The sequence below is a fragment of the Triticum aestivum genome, chromosome 5D, assembly GCF_018294505.1.
Source record: "Triticum aestivum cultivar Chinese Spring chromosome 5D, IWGSC CS RefSeq v2.1, whole genome shotgun sequence".
Taxonomy (NCBI): domain Eukaryota; kingdom Viridiplantae; phylum Streptophyta; class Magnoliopsida; order Poales; family Poaceae; genus Triticum; species Triticum aestivum.
In genome coordinates this window covers 171720070-171744862 of record NC_057808.1, presented here as the reverse complement: position 1 = coordinate 171744862, position 24793 = coordinate 171720070, and positions in this window count along the sequence as shown.

The following is a 24793-nucleotide window of genomic DNA, read 5'->3' as shown; positions in this document are numbered from 1 at the left end:
TTAGTTCAAGGAGAATACGGTGAGGACTGTGTGTCCGGGACTGTGTGTCCTCAGGTTTAAATACCTAGCCGCTCCAACCAGATGTACAACTGAGACAGCAGTTGGAACTGGTCTACCAAATCATTGTCTTCACCAAGCTTACTGGTTCTATTTCCTCAACTCTTTCATTTCCTCATTACTGTGTTGTGTGCTTGTCATATCTGTGTTTGAAGACTTTGACTGAAGACTTTCTCAATTTCCTCAGTTCAATTTCTTCAGTCTGTTTGTCTTCATCCTGTGCTATCCTGTGTTTACGCTTTCTGTACTCTGTGTTTGTCTTCATTTCATCATGATGACCATGCCTATGTTCTGCTATGCTTACTCTTGAGTACTTATTCCGCTGCAAGTAGTTCTTCGCTAAGGAATTTCCTCACCCGCAAATTCCTCAGTGAAGAATTCATAAAAATCGCCTATTCACCCCCCTCTAGTCGATATAACGCACTTTCAATTGGTATCAGAGCAAGGTACTCCCTTGTTCTGTGTGATTTTGGTTTAACCGCCTGGAGTTTTAGTTATGTCGACCGCAGGTATGAAGAAAGTGACATGCCCCATCTTTGACGGTCATGATTATCCCAAGTGGAAGGCCATGATGAGGAAGCGCCTCATGGCACTGAACAGCAAGCTGTGGACCGTCACTGAGATTGGTCTTACCGATCTATGCAAGATGGCGGACACTGATGATATTCGCAAGTACACTCGACTTGACATCATGGCGAAGGATATCATCTGTTCCTGCCTATCCAGAGATGAATTCAGGCGCATTATGCATCTTTGCAATGCGAAGCTTATCTGGGACCGAATCTCTGACGTCTATGAAGGTCATCGAACTTGTCATGATCCCTGGTTTGAGGATTTCAAGGAATCACTCAAAACGATGACTTTCGAACCTGAACCATCATCTTCTGCACCATGCCTCATGGCAAAAGGTGCCAAGGTAACCGAATGTTCCTCATCCGAGTCTAGTGATGATGAATCTGATGATGATTTTGGACCTAGCTATACCAAGCTTGTTTGTATTGCCACTAAACAACAAAAGGCCTTGGAAAAGGTTCAAAACATGCTAGATAAAAGTGATGATATGTTGGGTGAAGAAATGGATCGCACTAAAACCTTGACTGAAAATCTTCAGAGACTTCAGTCTAGTTTGACAACCTTCAAGGTCATCATAACACTCTCTTATCTGATCATGAGAAGCTTTCTTATGAATTTCTTCAAAGAAAGCAAGATCTTGAGAAGCTAAGAGTGAGTTATGAAGATCTTCAGAAGGAGCGCGATTCATTACTTGCTCAACAAATCAGCGCTGCTCAGGAAGAATTTGTTCCTCCATGTTTGAAATGCATTGAACGTGAATCTGCTAATTCTTCACCTGAATGTTCAAATGCTTCTAATGCTACAAATTCTTCAACTGTCTCTGCTATCACTAATTCCTCATCTGAGGACATTGCTAGTATCACTGACGATGCAGGGCTGAAGGAATTGTACATGACAGGCATGTACAAAAGCCTCAAAGGGCATCAGACTCTTTGTGATGTGCTTAAAAAGCAGATCCTCAACAGGAACCCTAGGAAAGAGGGTATTGCCTTTGAGAGGAAACTCAATGCTGATGGTACATATTGGAAGCCTGAGCAGTACCCCAAAACCTCATGGGTTGCTGCAAAGGGACCTCCAGTTGATCCATCTAATTTATCTGGCTTTACATGTGAATCTTCTCATTCTTCTGATGAGTCATTTGACTCCAACTATAAACTGTTTAAAAATCAGAATGGTGAAGTATTTGCTAGATATGTTGGCACTAACTGCAGGAACGGTTCTCCTATGAAGAAAATCTGGGTTCCCAAAAGGTGCCTTGAAAGTCTTCAGGTGAATGTCCTCATGACACCACCTGTGAAGAATAGGAACCCCAGATCAAATTCTTCATATGGACCAAATTCTTCATATGGATCCAAGTCCTCATACGGATCGAATTCCTCACGTGGATCATATTCCTCAAAAGGATCAAAGTCCTCATATGAACATCATCGTGCTAACAACTCTGTTTCGCAGGGAAGAGCTAAGGGCTATGAATATGAGCATTATTCTTCTAATCATTATGTTCATAAGTCCTCGAAGAATTTCTCTGCTTATTCATATGCTTACCCTAACTCCTCTTATGTGAAACGAAATGGATTGGCTTCTATGCCACCTTTCTCGTATGGAGCTCGCAGAGTGATGAACTCTTTGCCACCCCTTCAGATGTGGGTGGTGAAGAAAAAGGACTAATCTCTTATGCAGGGTCAGGTCTCCAGACGTGCTCAAACGTCTGAAGAATTTGCTGGAGACCTGAAAAGTGCCTGAAAGGACGCAGGCTAATCATGAAGAAATGAACTTTCATTTCTCACGTCCTCATACTGTTTTAACTGTTGCATTGCTTGATGAAATTGGTCTGATGAATTGTGATGTCATATTCTTCACTGATGAAGTATATGAAGTTCGTAAGCTGCACTAATTCATCTGCAGGATGATCAACCCAAAGCCACTGAGTGGGTCCTCGATAGTGGATGTACAAATCACATGACTGGTGACAAGAATCTATTGATGGATGCTCCCTTATCACCATCGCATCTGAAGCATATCATCTTCGCTGACAAAGGCAAAAGTCAGGTATTGGGTCTAGGTAAGGTTGCGATCACAAAGGATCGACACATGGACAAAGTCATGCTTGTCGAGTCCTTAGGATACAACCTCATGTCTGTCTCAATGCTTTGTGATCTTGATATGGTTGTTGTCTTTGGCAAGTATCGTTGTGTTGTGGTTATGGAAGCTGACAATTCCAAAGTCTTCGAAGGCTTTAGGAGAGGAGACTTGTATATTGTTGATTTCTCTACAGGACCGCAACCAGCCGTGTGCCTACTTGCAAAAGCTTCAGAAGGCTGGCTATGGCATCGACGACTTGGTCATGCAGGCATGAGGAATTTGCACACGCTTGCGAAGAAGAAGCACGTCATTGGCATTGAGAATGTCAAATTCCTCAAGGATCACTTATGCGGAGCCTGTGAAGCTGGAAAGATGACCAAGGCTAAGCATCCAGCAAAGACTATCATGACCACTACTCGACCATTTGAATTGCTTCATATGGATCTCTTCGGTCCTAACCATTACTCAGCAGTCACAAATGATGCATCTCTCTATGGCTTTGTTATTGTTGATGATTACTCTCGTTACACTTGGGTACATATTGTCACTTACAAACATGAAGTGCAGGAAGTCTTCAAACGATTTTCCTCGAGGGCTTCAACCAACTTCGGTGTGAAAATCAAGCACATCAGAAGTGACAATGGAACTGAGTTCAAGAATTCTGGTCTTGATGACTATCTTGATGAACTTGGTATTACTCATGAGTTATCTGCTCCTTACACTCCTCAGCAGAATGGCGTCGTGGAGCGCAAGAACAGAACTCTTGTTGAGATGGCTCGCACTATGCTTGATGAGTACAAGACGCCTCGTCACTTCTGGATTGAGGCAATTTATACTGCGTGCCACATCATCAACAGGGTATATCTTCACAAATTCTTCAAGAAGACTGCCTATGAACTCCTCACTGACAAGAAACCCAATGTGAGTTATTTCAAAGTCTTCGGTGCTAAATGTTGGATTAGAGATCCTCATCACAATGCTAAATTTGCACCGAAAGCACATGAAGGTTTTATGCTTGGTTACGGAAAGGACTCGCACACCTACAGAGTCTTCAACAACGTTCTTCACAAGGTTGTTGAAACTGTAGATGTGCGGTTCGATGAAACTAATGGCTCGCAAAGAGAGCACCTACCCTCTGTGATAGATGAACCAGCACCTGAGGAAACTATCAAGTTCAAGGCTACTGAGGATGTCATTCCTACCGAAGAATCTGCTGAAGAATTCATTCCAGAACGTGAAGAACGTCGAGCTAATGCACCTGAAAGGAAAAATGGCTGAAGAAAATGCTGATCAAATTCCTCGACGACAACCAGCTCATCCTCGCGTTGCAAAAGAAGTGCAAGTTGAAAAGATCATCGATGACATTGAAGCACCAGGTCCTCTCACACGCTCAAAAGCTTCACATTTATCTAACTTTTGTGGGCACTATGCTTTTGTCTCTATCACAGAGCCCACTAAGGTAGATGAAGCATTTCTGGAGCCTGAGTGGATTCAGGCCATGCAAGAAGAATTACATCAATTCGAGCTCAACAACGTCTGGGAACTGGTTAAACGTCCAGATCCTCGCAAGCACAATATCATTGGCACAAAGTGGATCTACCGCAACAAGCAAGATGAAAATGGCCTTGTGGTGAGGAATAAGGCACGGCTTGTAGCTCAAGGCTACACACAGGTTGAAGGAATTGATTTCGATGAAACTTTTGCACCTGTTGCTAGACTTGAAGCTATTCGCATATTACTTGCTTATGCTAACCATCATGATATCACTTTATATCAAATGGATGTGAAAAGTGCATTCCTCAATGGTAAGCTTGAGGAAGAAGTATATGTTGCTCAACCCCCAGGTTTTGAAGATCCAAAGCATCCTGACAAAGTCTTCAGACTCAATAAGGCCCTCTATGGCCTCAAGCAGGCCCCTCGGGCATGGTATGATACTTTGAAGGAATTCCTCATGAAGAAAGGCTTCAAACCCGGTTCACTCGACCCTACTCTTTTCACTAAATCTTATGATGGTGAATTGTTTGTGTGCCAAATATATGTTGATGATATTATCTTTGGCTGTACTGACCAACGTTATAGTGATGAATTTGCCTATATGATGAGTGAAGAATATCAAATGTCTATGATGGGAGAATTGAAATTCTTCTTAGGTCTTCAAATTCGTCAACAGCGCAATGGCATATTCATATCTCAGGAGAAATACCTCAAGGATGTACTGAGGAAATTCGGCATGCAAGATTGCAAAGGCGTCAAAATTCCGATGCCCACAAATGGCCATCTGTGCACTGATGAAAATGGTATTGACTTCGATCAAAAGGTATACCGCTCCATGATTGGTTCTTTATTGTATTTATGTGCATCTAGGCCAGATATTATGCTTAGTGTTTGCATGTGTGCCCGATTTCAAGCTACACCGAAGGAATCACACCATAAGGCTGTGAAGCATATTCTTCGATATCTAGCTCACACACCAACACTTGGATTATGGTACCCCAAGGGCTCGGCTTTTGATCTCATTGGATATTCTGACTCTGACTATGCTGGTGATCGTGTGGACCGCAAGTCAACATCTGGTACATGTCATTTCCTCGGACGATCTTTGGTCTGTTGGTCCTCGAAGAAACAGAACTGCGTATCACTGTCTACTGCTGAAGCTGAGTACATTGCTGCTGGTTCTTGCTGTGCTCAATTGCTGTGGATGAAGCAAACTCTCAAGGACTACGGCGTCAACATGAAGAATGTGCCTCTCTACTGTGACAATGAGAGTGCCATCAAGATTGCTCACAACCCAGTTCAGCACTCGAAGACAAAGCACATTCAGATTCGTCATCATTTTCTTCGTGATCATGTGTTGAAGGGCGACATTTCTATTGAGCATGTGAAGACTGAAGAACAGCTAGCCGATATCTTCACAAAGCCCTTGGATGAGAAGAGATTTAGCAAGTTGCGGTGTGAGCTAAATATCTTAGAATCTTCGAATGTTCTTTGAAAAGGACACTCATCCTAACACTTATGCAAAATTGATGACTTAGATGTGCAACACAAGAAGAAACGTTTTTCTTCAATCAATGAAGAATAACACTCTAAGTGTGAAGAAATTAATGAAGAATTTGATTCTCAGAACCCTACGACAATTGTACGCGGTGTCTGAAATCATCATTCTTATACGGTGGGTCACGCCACCACCAAAAGTTGAAAATCTTCAATTTGAGTTTTTCCTCAGTTTGAAATTCCTCAGTTGTTCGTTTTCTTCAACTTTGCATTGTCTTCACTGTTTCCGTCGTTTTTCTTCATTGGCTATATATATATATATGTTTATGTCCTCTACAACATTCACTTATGGCTAATTCTTCAAGTTGGTTTTTCTGCTAAGTGAATGTGATCGGACCCTTCGCCCTCTATGCTATACTCAACCCAATCTATTCACAAATTCTTCATGTGCGTTCTATTTGAAACTCGTTCAAAATCTTCAATGTGTCCTTGTCAGCTGAAGAATTTGCGAACGGAACTTTTAACTTATCTTATACAAATTTTCGGCTTTGCCGCTCAAACCGTTCTGCATCCCACGAAATACTTATCTATTCACCCACGATCTAACACGATCTCCACTTCTCAATACGTGGGTGACACATCTCAAGTGAATGAGAAGGGTCAGGGGCACGTGCGTCCAAAATCTTCGGGCGAACAGTTTTTCACCGTGGCTTTAAATACCCCCTCTCCCCTTCCTCACTTCCTTTACTCCGCTCGACCTCTCTCCAGCTCGAGCTTCTCAAACCCTAGCGCCGCTGCTAATTCATCGTCGCCGGTGAGGAAGAGCTTCACTGCCTCGACCTCGTCGCCGTCGTACTCGCGCCGACCGCGGATTTCTTCACTCCGCCGCCGCCAAGTTAGGGCGTGGAAGATCTGCAGTGACGAACTTCAGATCTCCACATCCCAGTTCGTCATGTTCTTCATTCAGGGTAATTAAAAGTTACTTTTACTGCCCTCTTTGATTCAAATGATTTCTACAAAATCTTCAAAGGTGTTTATTCTTCAAATTCTTCATACACTAAACACCTCACATGTCATCTGTTCTTGATTCATTTCTCTAAGCAATAATTTTTCTTCAAGATTCCTCAATTGTGTGGATCTTCGATCTATACAACTCTGGAACCTAAGACAAAGAACGCTTAGTGAAATTCTTCAAGACTCATCTGGTCAAATTCCTCAAACTTGTTCTTTTTGAAAAACCTTCTGAGAACGCATATGACCTCTCCAAATTCCTCGCAACTATACTCTGTTCACAGGTACTCATGTCCGCTGCTGAATCTCTAGGTTCTCATCAACTTAACTCATTTGCAGCGTTCCTCGAAGAAAAGTTGCATACTTCTTCAGAGAATTCAATTGTTCAAATTCCTCATCTGAAGAAAATGGCTGATGGAAAGAAGCCACAGAAAGGAGGAAAGAGGCCTGAGGTCAACACTGCATTTGAAATCCCTGAGGACATCTATGCTGGGTACTGCACACCCCCTGAGGAAGATAAAAATCAGCGCAAGGTGCGCATTCAGAAGATAGAGAGGAGATGGGCAAGAGAGTGGAGGGAGTACAGGTATGTGACTCCCAAGTACATGAAGAAATTCGCACTCAATCCTCCATGCCCAAGACCTCCGTTGGCACCTGGCCAAGAAGCTGATCCCACCAGCCTCAAGCGTGGTGAGGATTATCCTGATGAATGGGCCAAGCGCCAGGCCAAGCTGGCTAGACAAGCCAGAGAAGCAGTGAGGAAATTCAATGAAGACTCTGCTGCTGCTGCTGCCGCTGAGGCCTCTGTCAAGCCGAAGAAATCCATGGCAAAGAAGCCTGCGCGTAAGCCAAGTGCTTCACCTTCAATGCCCTCAAGGCCAAGTTCCTCAGCAATGCCCTCACGGCCAGAATCCTCAAAGCCCTCACGGCCAATTCCTCACGCTGCTCCTGCTCCTCCAAAATCCTCAGCTCCTCCGCATAAGTCCTCAGCTGCTCCGACCAAATCCTCAGCACTTGTGCATCTTTCCACGTGCCAAAGGACTACAGGCATCTCTATTGCCTCAGGAGCTTCAGCTAGTTCCTCAGCTGCTCCAAATTCTTCAACAGGACCCTCTCTGCTGAAGAGAAAGACCACTGCTGGACGAGGTTCTTGCCCAAGTCCTCACAAGAAGCAGGTCGCCTTCCAAGTGTCGTCTGAAGAAGACGAAGCTGATGATGAAGAACTTGCTGAAATCATCAGAGATAGGCAAGTCAGGGCCGCTAGAGCCAAGGGCACAAATGTGCCTCTGCTTTTGGATCCAAAGTTGATCCTCGATTACATTGATCTCTAGCACAAGGACCCAAACACCCATATGCCTGACTTCAAGCTGACTCCTGGCCAAAATCATATGCTCACTGCCTTCATCCAACAAGAGAAATGGAAATTTGAGAAGGCCAGGCAGATCAAGAAAGCGCAGTACAGGAAGGAGAAATTCTTGAAGAAAAACGTTGTCTCTATGACAACTGATGATCTTGTGAAGATCCAGTCTGAACTCAAGTGTCCTCAGCGATGATTTCAATGCTTACTATGCTGATTGGCAAGGAGCCAAGGTCAGGTTTGTTAAACTGACTGAGAAGTTCACCTCCAATGTTGCAGCCCCATCGCAACAAGAAATTCCTCAGACTGAAGCATCTGCTCAGCCAACTGAAGAACATGCCAGCACCACTGATGACATTCAGGCTGCTGAAGAAAATGTGAGTTCCAGGGCTGATGACTGCATTCCAGCCACTGATGAAATTGCCAGGGCATCCACTTGGGCCTGAAGAAATGAAGGTCAGGCACTGCATCAGTTGCTGAAGAAAATGAAGAGGTCAGGGCAACTGCATCAGTTGTGCCTGAAGAAAATCAACCACATTCCTTTGCTCCTCCTGCGCCTACCCCAACTCCAATTCTTCCATCTGCATCAGATGTGGAGAAGACCAAGGCTGCAGAGCGTGCAACAGTGAAGAAAAGGAAAGCATCAGCTTCATCAGATTCTTCAGCTCCGAAGAAGATGAAGAAATTGACCAGCTCAGTTGCAAACCCCATTGAAGTTGTTCCGATCTCAACCATGCCATCAAAGGACCTTGTTCCTTTTGATGAAGAATATGTGATCCCTAGCGGATCTGATGAAGAAAATCCTTCTGCTGCTTCGTCAGAGCAGATGGATGAAGAAATTGAAGTGGATGAAATCCCTTCATCTCTAGATGTTTCCTTGCCTATGCCTTAATTTACTGCTGAAGAGGCCGGCGTTGAAGAAATAGAAGATGAAGACGTGGACATTGGCTGTACCACACCAGTGATGAATGATGACTTTTGGGAAAGTCAGCACCCCAACTCTCCACTCTTCACACCTTTACAGCAAATTCCTCAGTCCCCTATTGCTACTGAAGTACAAATGGGATCTGAAGAACCTCGTGCAACCCCATCTGTCCATGAAGAAATTCCAGCCACTAGTGCTGAAGAAAATGTACATGAAGAATTGAAGACCCAGGCTGCCACTGAAGAGGAACCAGAAATTCCTCAGCCTGAAGAACCTGAGATTGCGATTCCTAAGGTTGTAATGCAACTGACTGACACTCCTCTGCCCAGACCAAAGGATCCATTCTCAAGGAAGCAAAAATTCAAGGCTAATGATTTCTTCGGCGAGCACGTATTCTTCACTGATTACAACCCCTATGACTCTGCTCGCATTAGGAAGAGGCGTTTCTGGACTGCCAGCCAGGCAAATTTTTATTCCTTAGTGCTGTTCAACAAAGACAAAGTCTTCGATCATGAGCACATTCCTCACGTGGATATGGAATCTCTGCCGTGCTTCGTGCCAGTCCTCAGTGTTCTTCACGACGCTGGGCTGTTAAATTTCTGCACTGATATATGTGATTGGAATGAAGAGCTCATTCTTCAATTTTATGCAACTCTGCACATCACCGGAGACTCTGAAGATGTGAATTCATGGGTGCTGGACTGGATGTCTGAAAATACTCACTACAAGGCACCAGCTACTGAATTGCTTCGTGCTTTGCCTCTCAGTCCTCCCCTTGAAGCTGCTCGTTGCGTCTACAGTGAACCTGAGCTTACAGATCACTATATGCAAGTGCTGATGAAGCCATTGAAGCCAGGTCAGGCCCCAAGAACTAAATTCCTTGTGAAGGAATTGCTATATGTGCCTCGGACTGTCTATCGCATTCTGACGAAGACATTGAGTCCTATCAAGGGCCAAGACTCGAATGAAGAAGAAGTCGTTGGCATCACAAAGAATCTGCTTTTCAATATCATTCATGGCATTCCCGTCAACTTCCATGATTTCTTCATGAGGACTCTAGCCAATGTCGCAATGTCACCGTTTGAGTTGAAGCCTTATGCTCCGTGGATTATGAGATTCATCAGAACAAGGTCTTCACTCAACTACAAAGCTGATACACTGAACCATTGCAGCTACTTGCCCCCGATTGAAGTCCTCAAACGGACGTTTTCCTCAGCTAATGACAAGGGCAAGGCTTCTGCTGTTATAGATGAAGGCATTCGTCCATTGGATGGTCAATTTCGCAAGGCTGCATCTTATTCCACCAATGATGACTCTCCCACTCATGTTTCTGCTGCCCATGCCTCCAAGCCAAATCCTCAAGCTACTACTCCTCGTGTGATGACTGACTGTGAACTTCTGCTAAGTCTTCACCAGAAGGTGGATCGAAACCATAAATGGGTTAAGCGTCAGTTTGGTTCAACTCTTCACAACATGACTGCTACACATAATGCAGTGAAGAAAAACCATTACTACCTCCATGAAGTCTTCGGTCGCACCCGGGCTGTTCTGTCTCACATTTATAGCAAAGAAGATCTGAAGAACATGGGTCTCAAGGAGGACTTTGACTGGTCTGCACCTCGACCGAAGAAATACAAGAAGGTCAAGGTTCCTTCCTTGGTGGCCAGCTCCTATTCTTCATCGCGTGAAACTGATGAGCGTGAAGACTTGGACGACACTGCGGTAGGCCCTACATCAACAAACGACCCCAACAACGCTGGCGCTCCTTCATCAACTTGATATTCTTCAGGGGCGTTAGTCCTCATTTTCGAACCTTTTGGTCATTCGATGACAAAGGGGGAGAAATTTGAGTTAGTCTTCAAGCGGGTCTATCTTTTATGGGCGTTTTTTTCTAAGTTACAACTCTCGTTCTTCTGATGACTTTGTTGGATCGAGTTGTAAACTTAAAACTCTATGGTGGCCTGATACTTTTGCTGTTTTTTCTGCATGCTTATTCCTCGTTAATGTTATTGCACGCATGCTGAATTACATCAGTCACCATATTTCATCATGCATTTCAAATTCTTCATATATTATGTCAAATGCGTGTATGAATTACAAGATATAGGGGGAGATCTCCATGATTCAACTCTTCAAGTGTGCATTGCTTCAAAAGCAAATTCCTCACTATGCACATCTTCAGGGGGAGTTCTTCTATATCTTGCAATCAAATTCCTCAATATCAGTATTTACACTTCATATGTTTATCCCCGTTGAAAACTTAACCTATATTGTCATCAATCACCAAAAAGGGGGAGATTGTAAGTGCATCTAGTGCCCCTTAGTGATTTTGGTGTATTGAAGACTTATAGGTTAAGGGACTAATGTGTTTATGAGTGTACACAGGTCTATAAGTCTATGAGGAGTTTGATATTTACAGAGAAAGTCGACCCCTAAAAATGAAGTTCTTCGACTGAAGACTTTGGATTTCTGAAGACTTTCTGAAGACTTTGAAAGTGAAGAAATTGGTGTGACCTTGAAGACTTGGTATTCATTTGAGGAACATGAAGCGTGAAGACTTTTTTTTTCATAGTTTCATTTTCTCTTTCTTGAGTCATAGGAAACACCGCACTGTTAAAGGGGATCAAGGAAATACTAAGGAAAAATTTCCATGTGATGCTCAACTCAAAATCCTACACCTACCAATCCCTTCGAGTGAAGCCATTGGAAATCTCATACAGTTCAGTCATATTCTTCAGTGACAGAGATGAAGTTCTTCTGGTCTCTGAGGAATTTGTTCTGACTGAGGAGTTAGGAATTCGCCAGTGCGGATTGCCTACACAATGAGGAACATGATAGCCCTGAGGAATTTGATAGTCAAATTTCCCACCGTTGCTGTGCTATGCGCCAGTTGTCCCAAAATATCTACCCACCTAACGGTCATATCATTGAAGGGCATTTATGTCTTATCATGTCGGGCTGCTCCCTAGGCTATATAGCCGCCCCCTACAACCACTAGCTGGTTGGCTTCTCCGAGAGAAACTGACATTTGTCATTTGAGAGCATCCCATCCTCCGAGGACTTTGAGCGGAAATCATCAAGTGAGGAAAACCCAAACCCAAACACCTACAAACCCAAAGTGATTGAGCATCACTGAAGAGATTGATCCTGCGTGGATCTGACGCTTGTCACCTTTGAAGACTGTGCTTCTTCCAGACGGTTAGGCGTCATGGTCTAGAGCATCCAAGAGGAATTGTGGATCGCCGAGTGACCGAGTTTGTGAAGGTTCATAACTCACCTGAAGACTTACCACGAGTGATTGGACGAGGTCTGTGTGACCTTAGTTCAAGGAGAATACGGTGAGGACTGTGTGTCCGGTACTGTGTGTCCTCAGGTTTAAATACCTAGCCGCTCCAACCAGATGTACAACTGAGACAGCAGTTGGAACTGGTCTACCAAATCATTGTCTTCACCAAGCTTACTGGTTCTATTTTCTCAACTCTTTCATTTCCTCATTACTGTGTTGTGTGCTTGTCATATCTGTGTTTGAAGACTTTGATAGAAGACTTTCTCAATTTCTTCAATTCAATTTCATTAGTCTGTTTGTCTTCATCTTGTGCTATCCTGTGTTTACGCTTTCTGTACTATGTGTTTGTCTTCATTTCATCATGATGACCATGTCTATGTTCTGCTATGCTTACTCTTGAGTACTTATTCCGCTGCAAGTAGTTCTTCGCTAAGGAATTTCCTCACCCGCAAATTCCTCAGTGAATAATTCATAAAAATCGCCTATTCACCCCCCTCTAGTCGATATAACACACTTTCACATAGCCAGACTATATGATTTTGTAGGGATAGCTTGCTTTGACCAGGTTATTTTGAGAAGACATGATTGCTTGGAGTATTATTGTTTGCCTGTCAATATTGAACTTTTGTTTTGAATCTTATGGATCTGAATATTCTTGCCACAATAAAGAAGATTACATTGATAAATATGTTAGGTAGCATTCCACATCAAAAATTCTGTTTTTATCATTTACCTACTCGAGGACGAGTAGGAATTAAGCTTGGGGATGCTGATACGTCTCCAACGTATCTATAATTTTTTATTGTTCCATGCTATTATATTATCTCTTTTGGATGTTTAATGGGCTTTACTAAGCACTTTTATACGATTTTTGGGACTAACCTATTAACCTAGAGCCCAGTGCCAGTTTCTGTTTTTTTTGCCTATTTCAGTGTTTCGCAGAAAAGGAATATCAAACGGAGTCAAAACGGAATGAAACCTTCGGGAGAGTTATTTTTGGAACGAAAGCAATCCAGGAGACTTGGAGTAGACGTCAGGGAAGCTTCGAGGAAGCCACGAGGCAGGGAGGCGCGCCCTACCCCCCTGGGCACGCCCCCACCCTCGTGGGCCCCTTGTGGCTCCCTTAACTGACTTCTTTCGCCTATATATATCCATATACCCTAAAAACATCGGGGAACCGACTAGATCGGGAGTTCCGCTGCCGCAAGCCTTTGTAGCCACCAAAAACCAATCGGGACCCTGTTCCGGCACCCTGCCGGAGGGGGGAACCCTCACCGGTGGCCATCTTCATCATCCCGGCGCTCTCCATGATGAGGAGGGAGTAGTTCACCCTCGGGGCTGAGGGTATGTACCAGTAGCTATGTGTTTGATCTCTCTCTCTCTCTCGTGTTCTTGAGATGATACAATCTTGATGTATCGCGAGCTTTGCTATTATAGTTGGATCTTATGATGTTTCTCCCCCTCTCCTCTCTTGTAATGGATTGAGTTTTCCCTTTGAAGTTATCTTATCGGATTGAGTCTTTAAGGATTTGAGAACACTTGATGTATGTCTTGCATGTGCTTATCTGTGGTGACAATGGGATATTCATGTGATCTACTTGATGTATGTTTTGGTGATCAACTTGTGGGTTAAGTGACCTTGTGAACTTATGCATAGGGGTTGGCACAAGTTTTCGTCTTGCCTCTCCGGTAGAAACTTTGGGGTACTCTTTGAAGTTCTTTTTGTTGGTTGAATAGATGAATCTGAGATTGTGTGATGCATATCCTATAATCATACCCGCGGATACTTGAGGTGACATTGGAGTATCTAGGTGACATTAGGGTTTTGGTTGATTTGTGTCTTAAGGTGTTATTCTAGTACGAACTCTAGGATAGATCAAACGGAAAGAATAGCTTCGTGTTATTTTACTATGGACTCTTGAATAGATCGATCAGAAAGAATAACTTTGAGGTGGTTTCGTACCCTACCATAATCTCTTCGTTTGTTCTCCTCTATTAGTGACTTTGGAGTGACTCTTTGTTGCATGTTGAGGGATAGTTATATGATCCAATTATGTTATTATTGTTGAGCGAACTTGCACTAATGAGAGTATGAACCCTAGGCCTTGTTTCCTAGCATTGCAATACCGTTTACGCTCACTTTTATCGCTTGTTACCTTGCTGTTTTTATATTTTCAGATTACAAAAACCTATATCTACCATCCATATTGCACTTGTATCACCATCTCTTCGCCGAACTAGTGCACCTATACAATTTACCATTGTATTGGGTGTGTTGGGGACACAAGAGACTCTTTATTATTTGGTTGCAGGGTTGCTTGAGAGAGACCATCTTCATCCTACGCCTCCTATGGATTGATAAACCTTAGGTCATCCACTTGAGGGAAATTTGCTACTGTCCTACAAACCTCTGCACTTGGAGGCCCAACAACGTCTACAAGAAGAAGGTAGTGTAGTAGACATCACCAGGCTGCGCGTCTACGTTGATGTCCCAGGGCTCAACAGGGCCACGTCTCAGGAGCCCTTCTGGCCTTCGCGCGTGGGACGCAGCGAGGGCCCACCGCACAGCTACGTTTGCATGCCATTCGGCCTGCCGAGCGTGGCATCCGCCTATCAGCACAACTTGCGGCGCGTCCTGGCGACTCAGGAGGCCAGGCACCACGCCGTCCTGACGGAGATGGAGACGGTCCTCAAGGAACCGCCTGGACCCCCAAAGCCTCCTGAGGCTCAGGGTCCTGACACTACAAAAAATACACTTCCATGATGATACATTACCAAAATTATCATCATGGAAGTGTCCACTTCCATGACGATAAATCACATGTCACAGAAGTGCTTTCCTCAAGGGTGACCGACACGTGGCATCCACCATAACGGAACGCCGTTAAGCTATCGGGTCCGGTTTTGGATCCGATAACCCGTTAACAGCCCAGACCAATGGGGATTTTCCACGTGTAAAATTCTGATTGGCTGACAGAAACACGTGTCAGCTCCGCGTTGGCACAGGTGTCACTCATCCAATGGGCGAGATGCGCCTATGATATGTTGACACGTGGACCGGCCCAAAAGTGGCCCATAAAGTTTAAATGGCCGGCCCAACTAAAGGCCCACAAGATTTTGCGGTCCATAATGGGCCAGCCCAGCAAAAGGTCCACGAGATTTTGCGTATCATAATGGGCCGGCCCAGCTAAAGGCCCACGAGATTTTGCGGTCCATAATGGGCCGGCCCGGCTAAAGGCCCACAAGATTTTGCAGACTATAATGGGCCGACCCAGCTAAAGGCCCGTACGGCTAGTGTCAAATCGGCCCATCAACGGCCTGTCCTAAACTTTTCATCATCGCGGCCCATGGTCACTTCTGGCCCATTAACAGTCCGCTAAGTATATGGGCCGAATTACGGCCCGGTGTATTTCTGGCCTGTTAAAGGTCCTGCTTCATTTGGGCCCATTTATAGGCCATTGAAACTTTCGGCCCATAAACGACCGTGAAGGATTTGGGTCATATTCTGCCATGTCTGACATTCGGCCTGTTAGAGGCCCACTAGAGATTTGGGCCACTTTCAGCCTATTGTGATTTTCGGCCTGTTAACATCGGACAAAATCCATGGGCCATATGTGGCCCAACGTCACATCGGGCCCATTAACGGCCCATATAGAAAAGACGATAATCTAGCCCGACCGAACTTCCGGCCTGTTAAAAGCCCGTGTATTAGGTCGGCGCATTTACGGCCTGTCCGAATTTCGCCCTGTGAAAGATCCGCATCATAAATGGGCCACCATTTCGGCCTGCTAAGACCAGTGGGTTATTTGGCACAATCAGGGCCCAATCTCACTTTCTGTCTTTTAAAGGCCCATGTTTTTTATGGGCTCAAGATATTTACACCTATAAACGGCCTATTGTTATTGAGGGCCCAAATTATGTTTAGGCCTGTTAAAGGCCCACTATGGGCACGGGCCTACCAGAAAAATATGAAATCTTATGCTGATTTAGGCCCAGATATTTTTAGTGGGCTACATGCAAATTTCGGCCCATAATCGTTTTTAGCCTAATTGGAATGGGCCCGACGAATGTTGGCATGTTGGGCTCCTACGAAGCTTTCGGCCGAATACATTACTAAGATAAACCTACACTATACAAAAATAGCGTCATAATTATTGCAGCCTTTGGCAGCATCATAAATGTTGTATCACAACAAAATAAATTCAACCATACAACAAAAGGCCTGTTGGCATAAAGTTTATAGTCCTTGCAGATAAAAGCACCATCAGATGTATAGAAGCACAGATCATTTGACCTGAGTGCTAATGTTTCAGGCTGTAGAATCTGATGGAGCAGCACGATCTTCACCTTTTTCCACCATTGTTCTTGAACAACGAAGCGAATGTCTGATAGTCTGGTTTCAAAACCATTCATATCTTGACGGCATTTGTCAACCACTATTCTTGTTTCCAAAACGACGTCCATTAGGGATTGGACTTGTGTCTGGGGCACAGATATATCACTCTGTCTAGCAGGAAGATTTTGTTCAGTAGGCGATTTGGACGAGGTTACCTTGACAACCAACCCAGAATTACGCAGGAAGGTGCTTTTTGCACTGTTAGTGGAGAGATACTGACGCACTGCAGCAAGAGGTGACATTGTGCCTGTGGTAGCCTCGTCACCTTCAGGTGGTTGTGGCTGTTCAATCATTTGTTCCATAGCTTCCTGAAAGTTTGAACTTGTAGATTAGTGTACCAGATAAGTTACTAATGAGACAAAAACAAACAAAGTAGGTTACACGTTTATACATAACTTATTTTGGTGAACTACTGTAATACATTAGCATGTATTGTAGTGCCAACTACATAATAAAATCACTTTCGGAACATATGTCCATGTAGCATGCCTACTGTATTGTGTATTTCCTCACATTCATTGACATCTAAGGATAAAGAGACATGGTTTAAAGTAGGATGAACATAGTATGACATCATTCATATCATGGGCAAACAGATATAAAACAAACAGGCTATTTTATCATTGTGTGCGCACGTGAACATAACAACTAGAATACAGATCAAGACCAAAAGAATATCCTTCATCTCTTAAACCATGTAAGGTGAAATGATACGTTAAGACAACTGTGTATAAAAGTGAATAGAGTAACTGACATTGGCTGCAAACCAAGTAGTTAAATGAACACATCACAGTACCAATCAGTTCAAAGGCAGGAGGAGTAAGGACTTACAACAGCGGCTTGAACTGGTGTGCTCATGCCCTTCATCTTGCTGGTGTGGCAATCCTTGAAGATTTGCACTGCATTCGTTCAGGTTCTTTTTGGTCCGCACAGGCTTTCCTCTGTATTTGGAACAAGTCAATATAGATACGATAATATGGCACAGAAAAAAGAAGGAAGTAGCAGCTATTTACAAGAGCCTCGCAGTGTGCAATATAGCTACGAGATCCTGTTGTCTGTTGGAATTTCACTTTAGAACGGTTGGTCTTGTTCTTCAAACAGTTAGCCTAGAAGAAGATACACTTGTAAGGCACATACATAAATACAAGTTCAATATGTGGTCTGATCAAATACATATAGCCTACCTGATACTTTGGATCAGACCAGTGTTTAACGAGGGTCTGTCCAGTCTTCATCTGTAATATATTCCACTGGAGATGTTTGGGCGATTTCATTGTTAGCCTTGCCTTCAAAGTGAGATTTTCTAAGGTGGTACCGATACTGTCGCAGAGCAGACTGAAAAACATGAGTGCATGCTTGTTTAGTTGCATCATCTTTCGGATCCAACTTGAACCTCATCTGTTGAAAAAAGAATGTGAGTCTTATTAGGAGGAAGCTAGAAAGTATGGGACAGAGCAAGACAATATTACTAATTGCGATGAATAACATTACTTACGGATAAATGGTCAAGGAAGGTGTTAAACTGGGTATTGTCTTTCTCATTCCTGTACTGGATCCACGTTGGGAGGATACGTGCATGACACCTAACGGCAACGGCTGCCTCTGATACTAACTTGGCTGACTCTGTAGCATCACGTGGCCTTTTTAAACCTGCCTCAAAATGGATCTCCATTCTTCCTCCTTTATATTTTGTTAATCTGTCAAGCATTATCCCTGATGTCTGTTTCCTCTTGCGTCGTGGTGCTAGTTCAACAACGAATATGGAAAGTGTTAGTGTACATCAAACTGTGAGAGTACATATAAAGGAGCATGCAACTGCAACTTGACTCGTTCAGGTACCGTCTTGGTGTTGATGCTCATGAGGTTCATCTGATCTTGCCAAGTCCTGTTGTGTCAGCAGTGCTTCGGAAGTAGTGTTAGGTGTGAAGGCAGCTTGGGAACTAGCCAGTTCCGGAGCAAACGAACGAGTAACTCATTGAGATGCTGGTACAGTTGAAGCGGATGCTGCAGCTGGTGGAGCAGGTGATACTGTGTTTGTAGATTTAGTCGGTGGACTTGGACCTTCTACTGCACTATAAGTACCAGCAGAATCTGGACGGCAGATCCTTTTCCGTTTCACCCGACGAGTAACACCACTCCCTACTATATTATTTTCCTTGCTCTTTTTTGACTTTGCCATGTCAAGCTGTACCCACAACACAAAAGAATAAAATCGCTCTTCAGAACTCATTGATGCATGATACAGACAAGCAATACTTTGATGTAAGACAACCGTATGAGGATGGAATATGTAAGAAAAACAGGACGGCATGACATATTCACAGCTACGATGTGTAAACTAAGCAGAAGGATTTTCAAGAAAATAGAAGTAATGCAAGCTAGACACCATATGAAAGATGCAACCAATATTACACTGCCAAGTTAAAAGTGTCTTTTCATAAGTGGCAATTAGAAGCAAACGTAGAAATCAATGCAAGATGCAACCACTATCAAACTGCCATGTTAAAAGTGTCCAATCATGAGTGACTGATGCGGGATACACAACAGCAGTACTTTGATGTAAGAACATGGTATGATAGATAGATGAAGTGTATTCTAGACACAGAACGCCATGTCATATGCACATGTATAACGTATGAACTCAGCAGGTGCAATTTAATCAAAATAGAAGAAATACAGGCTAGACAACATATGCAACATGAAACCAATTATCACACTGTCAACTTAGAGCAAGCACCTGCGATGGTGGAGTACGGGAGATGAACTCATCATGTAGACTTGGGACTTCAACTTCATTAGCAGTAGCAGTGGCAAATCTAGAGAGTCTCTGTTTGCGTCGGTGCGGAGGACCACCAACATCCCCTAACTTACTCTTTTCCTTCCTATTTTCTGATATTGCCTTATGAAGTCAAAACCACAAGAAGATGAATAAAATTAGCTCTGCATAACTGGTTGATGCATGATACAGACGAACACTACTTTGATGTAAGGCAAGCGCGGGATAGGAGGATGGAATATATACAAAAAAAGACAGCGTTTCATATTCACACGTACGATAGGAGGATGGAATATGTATGAAAAAACAGTAAGCGGAAGGCATTTCAACAAAATTAGAAGAAATGAAAGCTAGGCACCATATGAACATGCAACCAATATCACTCTATCAGGTAAAAAGTGTCTCGTCGTAAGTGCCATTTCAAGAAATTAGAAGCAGTACAAGCTAGAAGACAATGCAAGATGCAACCTACATCACAGTCCCAAGTTAAATGTGTCTTATGGGTAAGTGATCATTGCAGGTATAAGTTGTAAGCTACGCAGATGCAATTCAACATAATCAGAAGCAATAGAAACTAGACATCATACGGAAAACGCAACCACATATAACAGTTCCAAGTTAGAGCAAGCACGTGTGATGGTGGAGTAGGGGAGATGTGCTCATCATGTACACGTATGTTCTAGAAACAGGAACACGTGTCATGTTCACAAGCATTATGTGTAAAGTAAGCAGATGCAATTCAACAAAGTTAGAAGCAATACAAGCTAGACATCATACGCAACATGCAACCATATATAATAGTGCCAAGTTAGAGCAAGCACCTTTGATGGTGGAGTAGGGGAGATGTGCTCATCATGTACACGTATGTTCTAGAAACAGGAACACATGTCATATTCACAGGCATTATGTGTAAAGTAAGGAGATGCAATTCAACAAAGTTAGAAGCAATACAAGCTAGACATCATACGCAACATGCAACCACATATAATAGTGCCAAGGTAGAGCAAGCACCTGTGATGGTGGAGTAGGGGAGATGTGCTCATCATCTACACAGCTACGTTGACTGTCTAGCCTTGCGTTGTCTTGCGAATCTTGTTGGGAGGATGGCGGAGTAGAATCTGTAGGGAAACTCCGTTTCAGTTGCTCGAAAGGACCACCATCATCCAATGCCTTGCCAATTTCCTTCAGCTTTATTGATTTTGCCTTGTGAGGTCAAACCGACAAGAAAACGGAATATAATTCGCTCTTCAGAACTCAATCATGCATGGTGCTGACGAACAATACTCCGATGAAAGGCAAAGTCATGATACGAGGATGGAATATGTACGAAAAAATGGACGGCTTGACATATTCACACCTATGATGTGGTAACTAAGCAGAAGGCACTTCAACAAATTAGAAGCACTGCAAACTAGACACCATATGAAAGGTGCAATCAATATCACTCTGCCAAATTAAAACTGTCTCGTCATAGGTGGCGTTCATCAAACTAGAAGCAATACATGCTAGAAATCATATTCAAGATGCAAACCAATATCACACTGCCAACTTAAAGGTGTTCCATCATAAGTGACTGATGCAGGATACACAAGAAGAGTAGTTTCATGTAAGAACATGGTGTGATAGACAGATATAGTATGTACCAAAAACAGGAAAGCGTGTCGTATTCACACGTATCATGTGTAAGCTAAGCAGATGAAGTTTACACTAATTAGGAGCAATACAAGCTAGACACCATATGCAACATGCAACCAGATATCACACTGCCAAGTTAGAGCAAGCACCATGGATGGTGGAGTAGGGGAGCGGAGACTTGGACCTTGTAATGCACTATCAGTACAAGGAGAATAGGTATTGATGCTCCGTTTACGTTGCTGCAGAGGACCACCATCATCGCCTTCCTTACTCTTTTCCTTCCTCCTTCTTGATTTTGCCTAGTCAAGTCAAACCCACAAGAAAAAGGAATAAAATTTTCTCTTCAGAACTCATTGTTGCATGATATTGACGAACACTACTCTGATGAAAGGCAAAGTCATGATACGAGGATGGAATATGTACGAAAAAATGGACGGCTTGACATATTCACACCTATGATGTGGTAACTAAGCAGAAGGCACTTCAACAAATTAGAAGCACTGCAAACTAGACACCATATGAAAGGTGCAATCAATATCACTTTGCCAAGTTAAAACTGTCTTGTCATAGGTGGCATTCATCAAACTATAAGCAATACATGCTAGAAATCATATTCAGGACGCAAACCAATATCACACTGCCAACCTAAAGGTGTTCCGTCATAAGTGACTGATGCAGGATACACAAGAAGAGTAGTTTCATGTAAGAACATGGTGTGATAGGAGATATAGTATGTACCAAAAACAGGAAAGCGTGTCATATTCACACGTATCATGTGTAAGCTAAGCAGATGCAGTTTACACTAATTAGGAGCAATACAAGCTAGACACCATATGCAACATGCAACCAGATATCACACTGCCAAGTTAGAGCAAGCACCTTGGATGGTGGAGTAGGGGAGCGGAGACTTGGACCTTGTAATGCACTATCAGTACAAGGATAATCGGTATAGATGCTCCGTTTACGTTCTTGCAGAGGACCACCGTCATCGCCTTCGTTACTCTTTTCCTTCCTCTTTCTTGATTTGCCTTGTCAAGTCAAACCCACAAGAAAAAGGAATAAAATTTGCTCTTCAGAACTCATTGATGCATGATACTGACGAACACTACTTTTATGTAAGGCAGCCGCATGATAGGAGGATGGAATATGTATGAAAAACAGGACGGCGTGACATATTGACATGTATGATGTATAAAGTGTAAACTAAGCACAAGGTGCTTGAACTTGTTAGAATCAATGCAAGCTAGAAACCATATGAAAGATGAAACCAATATCACTCTGCCAAATTAAAAGGGTGCCCTAACAAATGTATTTGACCAAATTAGAAGCAATACATGGCACTAGGCTAGAAATAATATTCAATATGCAACGAATAAAGGTGACGCATCGTAAGTGATTGATGCAGGATACAGAAGAGAGGGAACAAGGTTAACACATAGATGTAGTGTGTACCAAAAATAGGAAGGCATGTCATATTCACATGTATAATGTGTAAACTAAGCAGATGCAATTTACCCTAATTAGAAGCATTACAAGCTAGACACCGTATGCAACATGCAACCACATATCACACTTCGAAGTTAGAGCAAGCACCTGTGATGGTGGTGTGGGGGAATTGCGGTCATCAACTAGAGAGCTACGTTGACTATCTTCATTTAGCCTTGCTGTTTCTTGAGAATCATGTGGGGGATTGACGAGGGATACAAAAGAGCATTAGTTTGATGTACGAACATGGTTAATAGACATATGTAGTATGTATAAAAAACAGGAAGGCATGTCATTATCAAAGGTATAATGTGTAAAGTAAGCAGATGCAATTTAACCAAATTGGAAGCAATACAAGCTAGACACCATATGCAACATGCAACCACATTTGATAGCGCGAAGTTAAAGCAAGCACCTGGGATGGTTGTGTGTGGCAATTGAGATCATCAACTGCAGAGCTACGTTTACTGTCTCCAACTGCTGACACTGCATCCTTTAGAGCGTTGAAAAACTTAGTGCTTATCTTTGAATTACACTGGAGCGACTTCTGTCTTTTCTTTTCAGCATTCATCAACACTGCGTCAGATTCTGAAATACCCATGCATAAAAAAACAATAGTGTGAGTATGTGTGAAGTGTGTGCACAATTAGTACAGTGTAAAGGTAGCAGATAGCAGGTCGGTGAGAAATAAACGATGGGAGACATATGATAGCTCTACAACATGCATGGCACACTAAATTACTACAGGATTATATGAAAATAACATTCGACTAAAAACAAATAGGTCAGTCCATTTTTTCTGCACCGTCCGATGTACAAAGAACTGGCAGATCGCCTTCATCTACCTCCAGCCAGTCAGTGTTGACGATCTTCCTCAAGCTTGTGTTATTCTCTTCAATGGATTGTGCCCCGAAGAATTCAACAAAATCAGCCGTCTTGAGAATGCAAAGGAAATTCGGGATACTTTGATTGATATGCACGAAGGTACCGACTCCGTCAAGGAATCCAAATTGGATGTGCTTCAAAGTCAACTTGACAAGTTCAAAATGAAGGATGGTGAAGGTGTCGCTGAAATGTACTCTAGGCTTGCTCTCATCACAAATGAGATTGCCGGCTTAGGAAGTGAAGATATGATCGACAAATTCATCATCAAGAAGATCCTAAGAGCCTTGGATGGAAAATATGATACCGTGTGCACATTGATCCAAATGATGCCCAATTATAGAGATCTCAAGCCAACGGAAGTCATTGGAAGAATTGTTGCTCATGAGATGTCACTCAAGGATAAGGAAGAGCTTCACAACAAGTCAAGTGGTGCCTACAAAATGGGGGTCCTGTTGATCGGGAGGGGTGTGGCGTACCGCAAAACGGAGGAAATGGACTTGTGTTGGAGCGCTACGGTCGAAATGGGGGTCCTGTTCATCGGAGGGATGTGGTGTACCGCAAAACGGGACTCCACGGGCTACTGTTCAACTCCACCGTCGACCCCCTTCAGCCTCCACGGCTACTGTTCATCCACTGTCGACCTCCTCCAACCTCTACCTGCGACTGTTCATCCACGGGCTCCTGTTCAAGCACCCCTCCACGGGCTACAGTTCATCCAGCCCTCCATCATCTACTGTTCATCCAGCCCTCCACCGTCTACAGTTCATCCAGCCCTCCACGGGGTGGTCCTGTTCATCCAGCCCTCCACGGGGTCCTGTTCATCCAGCCCCAACCGGCTCGATCGATCGGGGTCCTGTTCATCCAGAGGCAACACCATGGGGTCCTGTTCATCCACCCCCATCGGGAACTGTTCATCCAACCCCCCCAGCAACGCTCACTGTTCATCCAGAGGCAGCATCGATCGCCTTCAGTTAGCAGCAGTGGCAAAGGAATCGCTCGATCGGGTTCAGTTAACAGCCGTCGATCGGTCGCTCGGGTTCAGTAACGCATAGCCTGCAGTGCAATCGCTCGGGTTCAGTTAGAGCCCAATGCCTCGCTCGGGTTCAGTAACGCATAGCCTGTAGTGCAATCGCTCGGGTTCAGTTAGAGCCCAATGCCTCGCTCGGGTTCAGTTAGAGCCCAAGGCCTCGCACCCACGCTCGTGCGTGCACGAGAGAAACGCACATCGCTCGGCGCCGACCACGCACCGTAACCGGGAACACCCCGATATTTTCCTCGCCCTCGCTTCTACCACGGTTTTTTTCGTCGTGGATGGCCCAAAGAATGTCATGCAA